We start from the raw sequence: 13298 nt of genomic DNA, 5'->3' as shown, positions 1-13298 counted from the left end.
TTGGGAGTTGAAAATTTTATACTCCAAATCTTAGATTTCTATGCAAGTGCCAAAATTTAAAATATTAACACCATAAAATGCAAATTAATTTAAAATATTAATGCAAATTTTGCTTAGAAAAAATTTTAATTTTAATTTTATTTAATGATTTTAGTGGCGTTAATATTATAGATCTGAAAATACTTAAATATTAAATATTTTAATTTTGTAATATTTATAAGAATTTTATCATTTTATTTTATGATATTAACTTTAATACGGTCAATTTATTCGCAATATCTATTTTTTTCTTCCGATTTTGATGAGAATAAATATATATATTTTAAAAAAAAATCACAAGTAAAAGTTGACTCTAGTTATTTCTCAAAATAAAATATAAATAAATATTATCATTTTTAATTTATTTAATAATATTGTCTATTTGAATCAAACATGAGAACGTTGTATTCATCATCTCAATTAAAATTTAGTGAAAATTACTTATATATTTTTGAAGTTCTAAAACCTTATGAGTAAAATAAAAATAGGAAAAACCAATAATTTTTAATAGTAAAATATAAACACTATGCCCGTATTTAATTCAAATACGAGAGAGTTCAAATTAATATCATGGTATTCTTCCTTATAATTTAATTTTTTTCAATTAACCCAATTAGCATGGAATCTTTAATTTTTCATGCTTTTTTTTGTTTGTCTTTGTTCATGTTTTTTTCTTTCTAATAAATGAAATTTAGGTAATTGAAATAATTTTTAAATAACACTCATTGTTAACTCAATTTTATTTTGAAGAAAAAATTCTTATAATACTATTTGTTTAATAATAATTGAGTTATTTGATTATTTTATATGTATTAAAAAATATATAAATAAAATAAAAAATATAATTTTTATTAGATATTGATATTTTATTAATATTATAAATATATAATAAAAATATTATATTAAAAATAATACAAATAAAATTAATTAAATAATTGAAAAAATAAATTTAAAATAAAAGATATCGTCATAAATTATTTATTTTCAAATAAAATAATTATTGTGAGATTTAATAATAATAAAAAGTAACTAGATGTACATTTTGTGGCTGTGGAGGAACAAGAATAAGGCACGCCAACAATGAAAATGGAGACAAAAACGGTTCAAAAGGCAGAGATAATCGATAAAGTGTGTCCAAATTAAGCACGTCTCCGACAAATCACCCCACGCACAAGTCATTTTGTCTGCACTTCCTTTTTACTTACACTTTGTCTGCTCTTTGGTTTAAACTTATAAACCAATGTGTATTATTATTAGGAGAAGTAAAATCAATTTTACATTAATATATAAAAGGTCATTTTAAGAAGGGAGTTGTAAATAGTTTAAAAAAGAAGTTTAGATAAGTAGTACAGTGTGCTTGAGTAGTAAATAGTTTAAGTGCTTATTGCAAGTTATTTTTATAACACACTAGTATCATAAAAAGTTTATTTGAATAAGTCAATATCAACTTATTAACACGATATAAAAATTAAATATAAAAATTATGTTTAGAGTAAAAAATTATACATTTTAAATCCAAACCAATTTTAAAATCAAAATTAATTTTACTAAAAAATATTCAATCTAAAATGAAATATAATTAATTATAATTAAATGAAAAGTTGATATATCTAATTAAAAATTAAAATTAAATATATTAACTTTTTAATTAATCTTTTTATTTATATTTTATTATAGAGTAATAATCGAACATATCAAAATTAACGTACTCCTAAAAAAGTGGAACCAATTATAGCTTCTATCCTTCCTTTCCATGATTTTGGTGTGTTCCAACTTCGAATCCTCACCACTTGTGTTGCCTTTTGTCAGCCTTCTTTATGCACGTCTCCTTTAGGTACTATGATAGCAAAAGGCAGATAGTGCTGGTTTTATATTATTGAATGTATGTCACATAGTAGGAAGAACTAATACAGAACTAAAAATACAATTTAATTCAAAGATGGACCTACAAAAATGATTGCACATATATATACTTAACAAAAAGTGACATACTATTAAAAAGTTAAATATAAATATTGATAGTTTTTCTTAATAAACATAAAACACATGTATCTGCCCTAGGTATATGGTTACTTGAATTTAAAGAATAAGATTGAGCTACAAGATTCTTACACAAGAAATATATTGATTCATTAAATGTGGACTATTTCAGTCTTACAATTTGAAAATATTTTTACTATTTTACATATTTATTGTAATAGTCTCAACAAGATTACATTTCTTTCTTTAAGAGACATGCATATCACTCTATTTAACTTTGATCTTGAAAGATTGGATGATGTTAGAATTATTCAACCATAATTCTTTTGGGGATAACTTGAACGGTTTGATTACGAGGAAATTTGATAAATAAACACTTAGATTAGTGGATCGTAATTCTAATTAGTGAAGTCTTTCGTTTGCAACTTTGAATCTTATTTTGTATATAGATAAATAAATTTTTTTAACCTGTTTAAATATCAATGTGGCCATTGCAAATTTTTTCTATGGCACCAAGTTAAGTTTCTCTGAATTCTTTAAAGTAACATAATTAAGAACAAAGTTAACTTTATCATCATTTGTAAATAATTTTATATTTCTTTGGTTAAAGATCTTACAAATATGATGGACGTGATATTGTTGAGCAAGATAAATCTCCTATGTTGACTTTGAGGCTATTTCACAATCGATAGCAAGATTCAAATATTGGCAGAGATATAGTTGTCCATGATGTTTGTAAATGATTGACTAGATCTATTTATCCCACTTCAATATCAATTAATATCTCCATTGGGAGAAAATGAATCAATTACAAGAGGTCGTTGGTAGGAGAGATATTGATCCATCTTCATGTGGCAAATGTATAGTACTTAAACATTTACAAATTCAACAAGATACATATTAGTCTATTTGTAAAAGCGTTGCCTATCACAATTTGTTCATTTCGATTACATGAAATGGAAAATCAGAAAGAAATACACGACTTTGTTTCTCATGGGGCCTTACTACAGCACACATATTTTTTCATAGATATTCAAAGTGTAAAAACTGAATTAAATTTAATTACATTAATGATTTGATTCAATTTTTAAAAATTAATTTCGAATTAAGTTCAGATCAATTATGAACAAGTTTGAAATTGATTTATAAATATAAATTTGTTTAATATTTTGAAATTTTTTTTAGTTAAAATCGATTTCGAAATAGTTCTTCAAGAAAAAATAATTTAAAATTATTTTGACAAAAAAATTTGGATTTTTTCTGGAAAAAATAGATGTCAAATTTATTGATAAATTTTTTTTTTCTAAATAAATAGTTTCAATTATTTTTCTTGAAAAATTTTCGTGAAACAATTTTCTAAATTATTTTAACAATTTTCTTTTAATAAAAATAGATGTAAAAGTTTTTCTGATCAACTATTTTTCAAAAAAATATTTTTGATTTTTTCTCAAAAATCTTTCAAGTAAAAAATGATTTAAATTTTTTTCTGATTTTTTTGAAAAAGAAATTCGATATTTTTTTGAAGAAAACAAATTTTAAAATTATTTTCTTAAAAAAATCTTAATGAAGATTAAAAAAATTAAATAATTAAAATAATTTTTAAATTAAATTTTATTAACTGATTTATTTTAAATATATAATTTAACTCATAAACTATTTATTTGATTTAATTTTTGTGAGGGCAGTAGAATCTAACTTAACAACGTTGAATTAACTATTTTATTTTGAGACCCATATGCCTTTCCATAGGCAACATTCCTTTCCTTCTCAAGAGAAAATTCTAAATTAATTATCATTTAATATTCCTCAGTTCAACAAGAGCTTCCCTCTCTTTGTTCATGCAACCAAATCCAAATCCTTTACAATCCACTAAAGTAACAGAATAAAATAATTTTCTCTTCCTAAGTGGATACAACAAGGTACAAAACATCCACCCAGAATTTGAAACAAATCAATATAGTATAAGTACTCCAAAAACTAAATTTACGGGATTAATTAAGGAGTTTAATTTACGAGCGCAAAATATTTTCTATACAAATCCACTTGACTCTATTTTCCTACTTTTTCCGGATAAATTGTATTTATTTCCCTTTAGTTCACTTTAAATGATACTAATATATTGAATATTTGTTTTTGTCACTCTTTCACATTTAACTATTATTTATCAAAAAAATTAGAATACGCGCTCCAGTTGTACCATTAAAAACATAATCATATCAGATGTATAATTGTACCTTTACAAATTAAAAAAAAAATTAATTGAATCATATAGTAATAACATGAATAGATGTAAGTGTTGCAAAAAAACATTTGATCAATTTTTTTTTTATTGAATATAGAGGAAGATTGTATTTTGTCAAAATTAAAAGGATGTTAGTATCTTTTAAGATAACATCGGGAGGGTAAATACAATTTCCCCTACTTTTTTTTTTATTATTTCAAAATAGTACTTCAAATAACTATTTTGTATATTAGATGAAACTATTTTATACATGAAGATTGGCGCGAAATTAAAACCTAAAAAGATGACGTAAGATTGTTGCTTCGTATATAATACAAAGATTAATTAAAGATACATAAAATATAACATTCTTCTTTAGCATAAATAATTGATAGTAATCTTTTATGTTTTAATTATTAGTATATAATAATAATAATAATAATAATAATAATAATAATAATAATAATAATAATAATAATAATAATAATAATAATAATAATAAAGAAAGAAAGAAAGAAAAAGGGAGGATTAATAAACTATAGGAAAAAAAGAAGAAAATAAAACAAAAACAAAAAAGAAAGAAGGAGGAAGAGGGAAACGTAGAAAAAGAAAGACAAAAAGAGAGAGGAAAAAATGGTAAGATAGAGAAGAAGAAAGGAAGAAAAAAAACAACAACAACAACAAAAACTTTGGCGGAACAAGAAAAGAGAAAGGAAAAGTGTAATTCTTGCAAGATTTGAGAGTACCATTATCTTCTTCATTCTTTTGGAAGTCAAGAGGTGGGTTTCCTTTTTCTATTTTCTCATTCATGCATGTATGAGTTAATATGTTTCATAGATTAGAGATTTGGGGTTTAAGGGTTCGAAATGAAGAAAATGATTTTTTCAAAAAAAAATTATTCTTGGTTGGATTTAGGGATTTTGAAATGATGGTTAAAATTATTTATGCATGTGAATTTCTATGACTAAAATTGAGAGTAGATAATTGTAGTATTGAGTTTCCTTGATAACATGAAATTATGCTCTTTTGATGGGTTTGAAATTAAAGATCTCGAGTTTCACCTTTGTGACTAATTAAATTGAGTAAATTGAAAATTGTGATGCTGTTTTGATGTGTTCATTACAGATTTACTCATAATTTTGCAAAGAATTGTTAGGAAATTAGTGTAATTGAAGGAATGTTATTAACTTGAATTTCGCATGACATATGTGTGATGATTTGGTCATAACGTTTTCTATAGACCTTAGTTTTGAATGATTTTTAGTTTTCTGGAAACTAGACTCAATTACCTTCAAATTGAGTACAAAATTCATGATGTTTGATTGAGTATTGATGCTGAAAAATGGGTTACAAGTTATACCATAGTTGCTGTTCTATTTATTTTCTGTCATTGTGTTTTATTTTGATAAACTGCAAGAATTAGGGGCTTAATACAAATAAAAATAAAATTTCATGTATAAAGTAGACATCTTTCCAAAGAGTACTCGTTCACTCAATTCTGATACTTATAAGTTTTTGTTAGTTGACTATGTAGTTAAACCCAGTTTTGAGTTGTTATAATATAAATTTGGGGCTGTTTTGGGAAAAATATATCTTAAATATATTCTCCTGAACTTTATTTTACATTACGTGATTAGTATGATATAATTGACTTAATAGTTTATGTTATCATAATAATTTTAAAGGTTTAGTGTGTAGAAGTCTTTAATATATTTTTTAATAAATGATGTTATATATGTGTGTGTGGATTGTTATATATAATTACTATATATTTGATTAAGGTGAGAAGTATAGGATATTCTAGCTAGATGAATTATCCGTCTATATACGACGGAAGCAAGGGGTAAGCGATGGTAAGTGGGGCACCACTTACGAACGTAATTATGTCCAATCTTACAAAAATAAAGTTACTAACAAGATTATGTCCAATCTTACAAAAATAAAGTTACTAACAAGAAGAGGGCATTAGTAAAACTAATGTAGTCTTTATGACATGCTTGTTAGATATAGTTTAAGTCATTAGATTACTCACGTCTAATGGCTTAAATATTTAGAAATAGTCAAAACTATACATGGAAGAGAAACTCATAAAATAAATATAGCTCTGAATTAGAATGTTAATTGATTTATTTTCATTCCTTGAGACCCACTAAGATATAATCTCATTCAACGTTATTCAAATGTTTTACAAGTAAAAATGCTTAGATCACGAGTTGGAGAAATGAAGCATATAAATTTACACTATAGTTTGTTTAAAATTTATAGGGAATTATTTTTGAACCATGGATGTATTATGTACTTCATATTTATTTTTTTTTTTCTTTGAATGATTAATATGTTTATTAATACATTTGTATGATTTTGTGTCAAGATTTGTATTAATTATCTCTTTTGTCGAATTATGCTAATACTCAAGTTATATTCTAGACAATCAACTTATGGTATTATATAAACTATAAAAAATTATAATTATTTAATAAAAGAATATTGATATTGCGGGTGGTTTCTAAATGTCGACCACAATTGCCTCGATCGTCAAAGATCTTTAAGTCATTTTCCTAGCTAACTTGTCCTTATAATATCAATGTGTATGTTGATGCTCTTTGAAAGAGTATATTTCCAAGGGTTACTTATTTAGTGCCCAAAAAGAGGCCAAGTCTTTCCATCGATACATGTTTAAAATGGCAGTTTCTTTTAGGTGTGAAAATTGCGATATAGAGGAGAAAATTTAATGAGATAATTTTATGTGTTGTGAATGGAGTGATGGTAAAGAGATAAGAAGGTCGTAATGTAATACCTATGTGTGAGTAGCTTCCTATTGTGGCCGACATTAAACTAGGAAGTTAAATCACTATTCCTTACTAGTGAATGTAAGTTAATTTTATGGATGTTTAAAATAATTTTGCTATTCAAAAGATAAATATATAATACATCTACATCTATATATAGAAGAGACATGCTATTTTTTGTTTCTAAATTACTTTTTTCTTTTTTATCTCTCAACTCTTATTTTTTTTTAAATGTTGTTTTATATTTTCTTAAAATAACTCTTTTATCATACATTACTTTCTAAAATTTTATTCACAATTTGGTTTGTTTCACAATAAGATACATAAATTTATTTATTTTAAAAACTCAAATGTGTTGGTAAAAATGTTGCAAAGCTTTAACAATAGAGTTGATGATAAATAGAAAACTACAAAACTTATTTATTTGTTATATTAGAATTTAGGTTCGATTTATCTCATCACTCAGATAAAAATAAAGTTGGTGATAAATATCAAACTACAAAACTTATTTATTTGTTATATTAGAATTTAGCTTCAATTTATCTCATCAATCAGATAAAAATGAGATGAAGCATTCTACCAATCCAATAAACATGAGATGATCAATAAATTCCTTTAAAGTAATTTGCAGCTATATATTTAATATATTTATAGAGAAACTATGCGACTTAGTTAAATCAATATGTCATCGTTTACCTAGCAGTTTAGCAAGTATATGTTTGGTTCTCTCACACAATGTATTTCATTACCATGTATCAATATTAATATGTTGAATATGAAATTTAAAAAGAATACTTTTTCAACTGCAATCGTAGTAATATATAAAAAATATTTTTTTTAAGTGTTGATGGATACTATTTTTAAAATTGATAAATAAGAAACACTACGCGAAAATTGATATTTTACAGCGCTTTTTTTAGGCCATTTACAGCGCTTTTTCAAAACATTAAGCGATGTAGTATCCAGCGCTGTAAAAAGATACAACAGCGCTCTTTAAAATATAAAAAAGCGTTGTAAATCTCTTCTAAAAACGCGTTGCTTGTTGTATTAGTTTTACGGCGCTTTTTAAAAAAAGCGCTGTAATATGCATTCCTTTATTTCAATTAGATCTCTTTTTGGGATTATAACAACAATCTCCTTCATAAATCGTAATATACAGTATCCGCAGTCTAAGTTGTTAGTTTGACGAGAGCACTATAAAATAAAACATATAAGTCAATAAATATTTGTGGATTGATTGTTAATGAAATTTTAAAGCCATACATTTCAAACCTTTATTAGAATCCATGTGATTTATTTGATTTTTGCTTCGACACTGTAGCACCCATTTGAGCTCGGAAAACTTGTAAAACACTATCAAATAAATGTGATTATTAGCATTAACAGACACATTATATATATATATATATATAAGAAATAAATGAATACAATACCTGAAGAGTGCGAAGAAATACGTAGAGTTCATAAGGTTACAGTTTCGTTTAAGAAGAAACAGCGAGAATGCGCAGAAATACGAACGGTTCGTAGGACAGAGTATGGTTCTCATTGAGAAGAGTATGTAATAATGTTCGTAGGAATAGTAACAAATATGGAGATGATTTGCAATGGAGATGGTTAACAATATGGTTCGTAGGACATTAGGGTTCGCAATGAGAAGGATAATGAAGAGGAGAAGGACACTGAAGTGTAGTGAAGTTTATGTAATAAAGAGGAAACTGAAGCGATTTACTGTTATATTTTATTTTTTAAAAGCCTATTACAGCGCTTTTTTTAAAAAGCGCTGTAAAAGACCTTCTTATTTTATTTTTTAAAAGCCTATTACAGCGCTTTTTTTAAAAAGCGCTGTAAAATACCTTCTTATTTTATTTTTTAAAAGCCTATTACAGCGCTTTTTTTAAAAAGCGCTGTAAAAGACCTTCTTATTTTATTTTTTTAAAGCCTATTACAGCGCTTTTTTTAAAAAGCGCTGTAAACGACCTTCTTATTTTATTTTTTAAAAGCCTATTACAGCGCTTTTTTTAAAGAGCGCTGTAAAAGACCTCTTTATTTTACTTTTTAAAAGCCTATTACAGCGCTTTTTTTAAAAAGCGCTGTAAAATACCTTCTTATTTTATTTTTTAAAAGCCTATTACAGCGTTTTTTTTTAAAAAGCGCTGTAAAAGACCTTCTTATTTTATTTTTTAAAAGCCTATTACAGTATTTTTTTTAAAGAGCGCTGTAAAAGACCTCCTTATTTTACTTTTTAAAAGCCTATTACAACGCTTTTTTTAAAAAGCGCTGTAAAATACCTTCTTATTTTATTTTTTAAAAGCCTATTACAACGCTTTTTTTAAAGAGCGTTGTAAAAGACCTCCTTATTTTACTTTTAAAAGTCTATTACAGCGCTTTTTTAAAGAGCGCTGTAAAAGATCTCCTTATTTTATTTTTTGAAAGTCTATTACAGCGCTTTTTTACAGACTTTTTAAAGCGCTTGTCCAAAAGCGCTGTAAAAGACCACCTTATTTTTTTTTTAAAACCTTTTTACAGCGTTTTTCCAAAAAGCGCTCTAATAGGTCCTTTAATTATGTGAAATCAAAGTCTTTTACAGCGTTTTTTTTATAGCGCTTGTAAAAAAAGCGCTGTTGTATCCTCCGTTATTTTTAAAATATCATACAATAGCGCTTGTATTTAAGACGCGTTATAAAATGTCATTTTTGGCGTAGTGAAAAATAAGTAACTCCATTCAAGTATATTCTATCCAAATCATATTCAAATTTGGTTTGATTTTGTTTTGTGCATCTGAATGTAATATTTTGTTGTAGTAAATATCGTTGTAATATTTGAAATTTCTTTTATTGTCGGGAAACAATAAGAAATAATTATTTCAATAATGCAGAATATTTTTTATTCATTTGTATATATAAATGATCAAATAGAAAATACAATTTTACAGAATAAAAATAATTGACAGAAAATTAAATATGAGACAAACATTATTTTTAGTGTAGAAAACTTCTTTCAAATTAAGAGAATAAAAATCACATAACCTAATCCAATATAAAACTTCCACAATAATGATAAATTGATACACCGAAATTGATAGAAATAACATATTAGAATTTTAATATTATAAACTAATACACATGTTATCACCATAAATCAATTTTCTTCCTCTTTGGATAATTTCCTACCGTCACTTTTTTTTTTCTACTACTCCCGTGCGGCTCTGTACTTCTCTAAAATATAGTAATTTCAAATCTCTTTCTGTTTTTTTTTTTCTTTGATAAAAATAACAATAATAATAATACTAATAAAATTGATAAATTCTATTTTGGGAGTGAGTTCGTCGTACATTTATAAATTTCTATAGTTATTATTTACAACTATAAATATGAAAAACATTTTTTATTTACTATAAATTTGTCTACTATTTTAATTTGAGATAAATAAGTTTTTAGTTCTTATAAAAAATTTATATATCGTTTTTAGTTCAATAAAAAAATTTGTACTTTTAGTCTATATATAATTGTTTTCAATTAGACTAAGTTTGAAAATAATAATACAAGTAAAGACTAAAAAGTGCGAAATTTTTTTATAGAAAATAAAAGTGAAAAATTGAGACTAAATATTTACTTAACCATTTTAATTTTATGGATTTATATTTGTGTATACCATAAATCTTATAATAATTTATAAATTGTTATTAAAATATATGCACACAGCACATATTAACACTGTAAAAAAAAACTACAACTGTACAAGAAGGTCGGTTTACATGCTAGTAATACTTAAATATAAAATTTATTAAATGTTATAATTTATAATTATTTGTACTTCTAAAATATATATTATTCCTTACACATGACTTTAAAAGTCATATTTAATGTATGAAATGAAAGGGTAACAAATTTGCATTAAAATTAAAATTGGGGGTATAAAACAATCTTTAACATACTTAACACATTATTTATCTAATATTAAAATTTAATTGTTTTATCTAAACTTATGACATTCTATCCGAAAGACAGACACTAACATGATTTTGATACCTTGAAGTTACAAGGATAAATTCTTACCAGAACAATAATCTTTCAAGCATAAATATTTCTTCTATAATAACAATTTAATGAAGTTGTTTGAATTTTAATATCCATGTTCTTTTTAATATACTTGTCAAAAAAAAAATCTTTTAAAATTTCCACATATATTTTAAAAAAATGAGTTTCAAATATTTTGTTGTTAAGGAGTTCTCTAAAATTTTGGGGTTCATTTAAGATTAAATTTGAATTTTTAAGGGTAAATTGTTAAAAAAATAATCTGACTAAAATTAGGAGTTGACATTATCTAAAAGTGTATATATATTATATTTTTTAAAATTTAAATTATGAAAAGAAAGTCTTTGTAAGGAGTCTAATATATATATAGAAAAATAAAATACATTAGATGTTATATAATTATTCTTATTTTATTAATTGATGCTTAATTAAAATTAGGGATATTATAATCTGAAATACTTATTTGTCCAATATATTAGTTATTAATCAATGTATATTTTAATTACTCTGTATTATCTAATGTATATTAATTATAATTTATTATTAAAATCATAAACAAGATAAATATTTATTATTTAAAATTAAGGTTTTTTAATATCGTCTAAATGAAAATCAGAACAATTATAACACATTTAATATTAAAAAAAATTATAGATAAACCACTATTTTAATTCTTGAAATTATAGAACATTGTCATTTTAATCTTTAACTTAATAAAAAATTCAAATTAATCTTTGAATTATCAAAATATCAGCCAGTTTAGTTTGTGATGTTATAATGATTAAGAACTATTTTGATAAAAATTATATCTTATATATATTTTTTGATAATTTGATTATTAATATAAATTTTTTGTTAAATCATAAACTAAAATAACAGCGTTTTAAATTCTCATAAAGTAAAATAACGGTTTATCTAAACAATTATACATAATCCGCATCTTGAATTAAGAAATTAGACATAAACGATAGCGAATACATAAGTGTGATACTAGTTTTCTATATAAATATAGTTTTGGTAGGTTTGCAATTATTAATTTGGAGAAATCTAATTCAAAAACTATCTCTATGGTGACACGTGGAGACATGGGCTCAAGGATTTTCTGTTTTCAACAAGTTTGTTGTTTTCTTGTCATCTGCATAATTCAGCAGAGAAATTGTGGATTCAGATTTAAAAGGCTTTAACATTTATATATGCAGATAGAGATATAGCTTTAACATTTAGATTCTTGTGATGTGCTCTCTTTCTCTCACTGGTCATTACATTACACCTTTTTTTCCCTTTTTAACCTCCAAAAGCAATATTTAGAAAACATTTTCTTCCACTTCTAAAACTCATATTTTATCATTTCACTGTCACACACACACACACACAAAACAAAGAATTGCAAAAGCAAGAACACTCTGTAACTAAATTCTTAGCATTACACAGCATCAAACCTGAGCTGTAATCCAAATCCCAAATTTCACTTCCCAACAAGACTTCCATCATTTTCTCACACAAATTATCTCTTAAGAATCAGTGTAAAAACAACTCAGTAAAAAATGAAAAATGAAAGTACCAAAATGAACCAGAGAAAGATAGGCTATGATTTGAAAGAGAAAAGAATATGCCATTTATAATAGCTTGGAAACTCACAGAAGTATTGCTTTTGCAGAATATACAGACTCCTTTCCTTTGCTATCATAAGTGTCACTACTTGCACACCACGTAATTATAACTAAACTACAACTACACACGTTAATTCTTTATCTCTTTATTAACTTCTTCTTTTTTCTACTTATACATGTAATAACAATAACTTTAATACGTATTCAAAATTCCAAACACCATATAAACCCTAGCTACACCTTCACAACACTCACCTATAATACTAATTGTTATCCATGGAGACATTTAAAATTAAACCCAATGAATGAAAAATAATATTTTTTTTATTATTTGTTTGTTAGTTTTCTCTCTTTCTTAGTTTAGAACTCTATTTTCATAATCTTGGTAGGTAAACTTCCTATCAGTATCAATATTATTTGTTACACGAATAATTTTTTTTTCATGAATGCATGCTGTGTCTAAATGGTAAAATCACGGTGAAGGTAAATCTCTAACATACATCATATCACTCTAAAATTGGTTCATTTATCTTGCTACATCAATCAATCTAATGCATAGCATCCATAATTTTACTCGACGAAATTTATAACAAAATTGTAAATATGAGGGTTTTAATTTTAATAA

The sequence above is a fragment of the Cicer arietinum genome, chromosome 3 (genome assembly GCF_000331145.2).
Source record: "Cicer arietinum cultivar CDC Frontier isolate Library 1 chromosome 3, Cicar.CDCFrontier_v2.0, whole genome shotgun sequence".
Lineage (NCBI taxonomy): Eukaryota > Viridiplantae > Streptophyta > Magnoliopsida > Fabales > Fabaceae > Cicer > Cicer arietinum.
The sequence above is the reverse complement of the archived record's forward strand: the minus strand, read 5'-3'. Positions refer to the sequence as shown.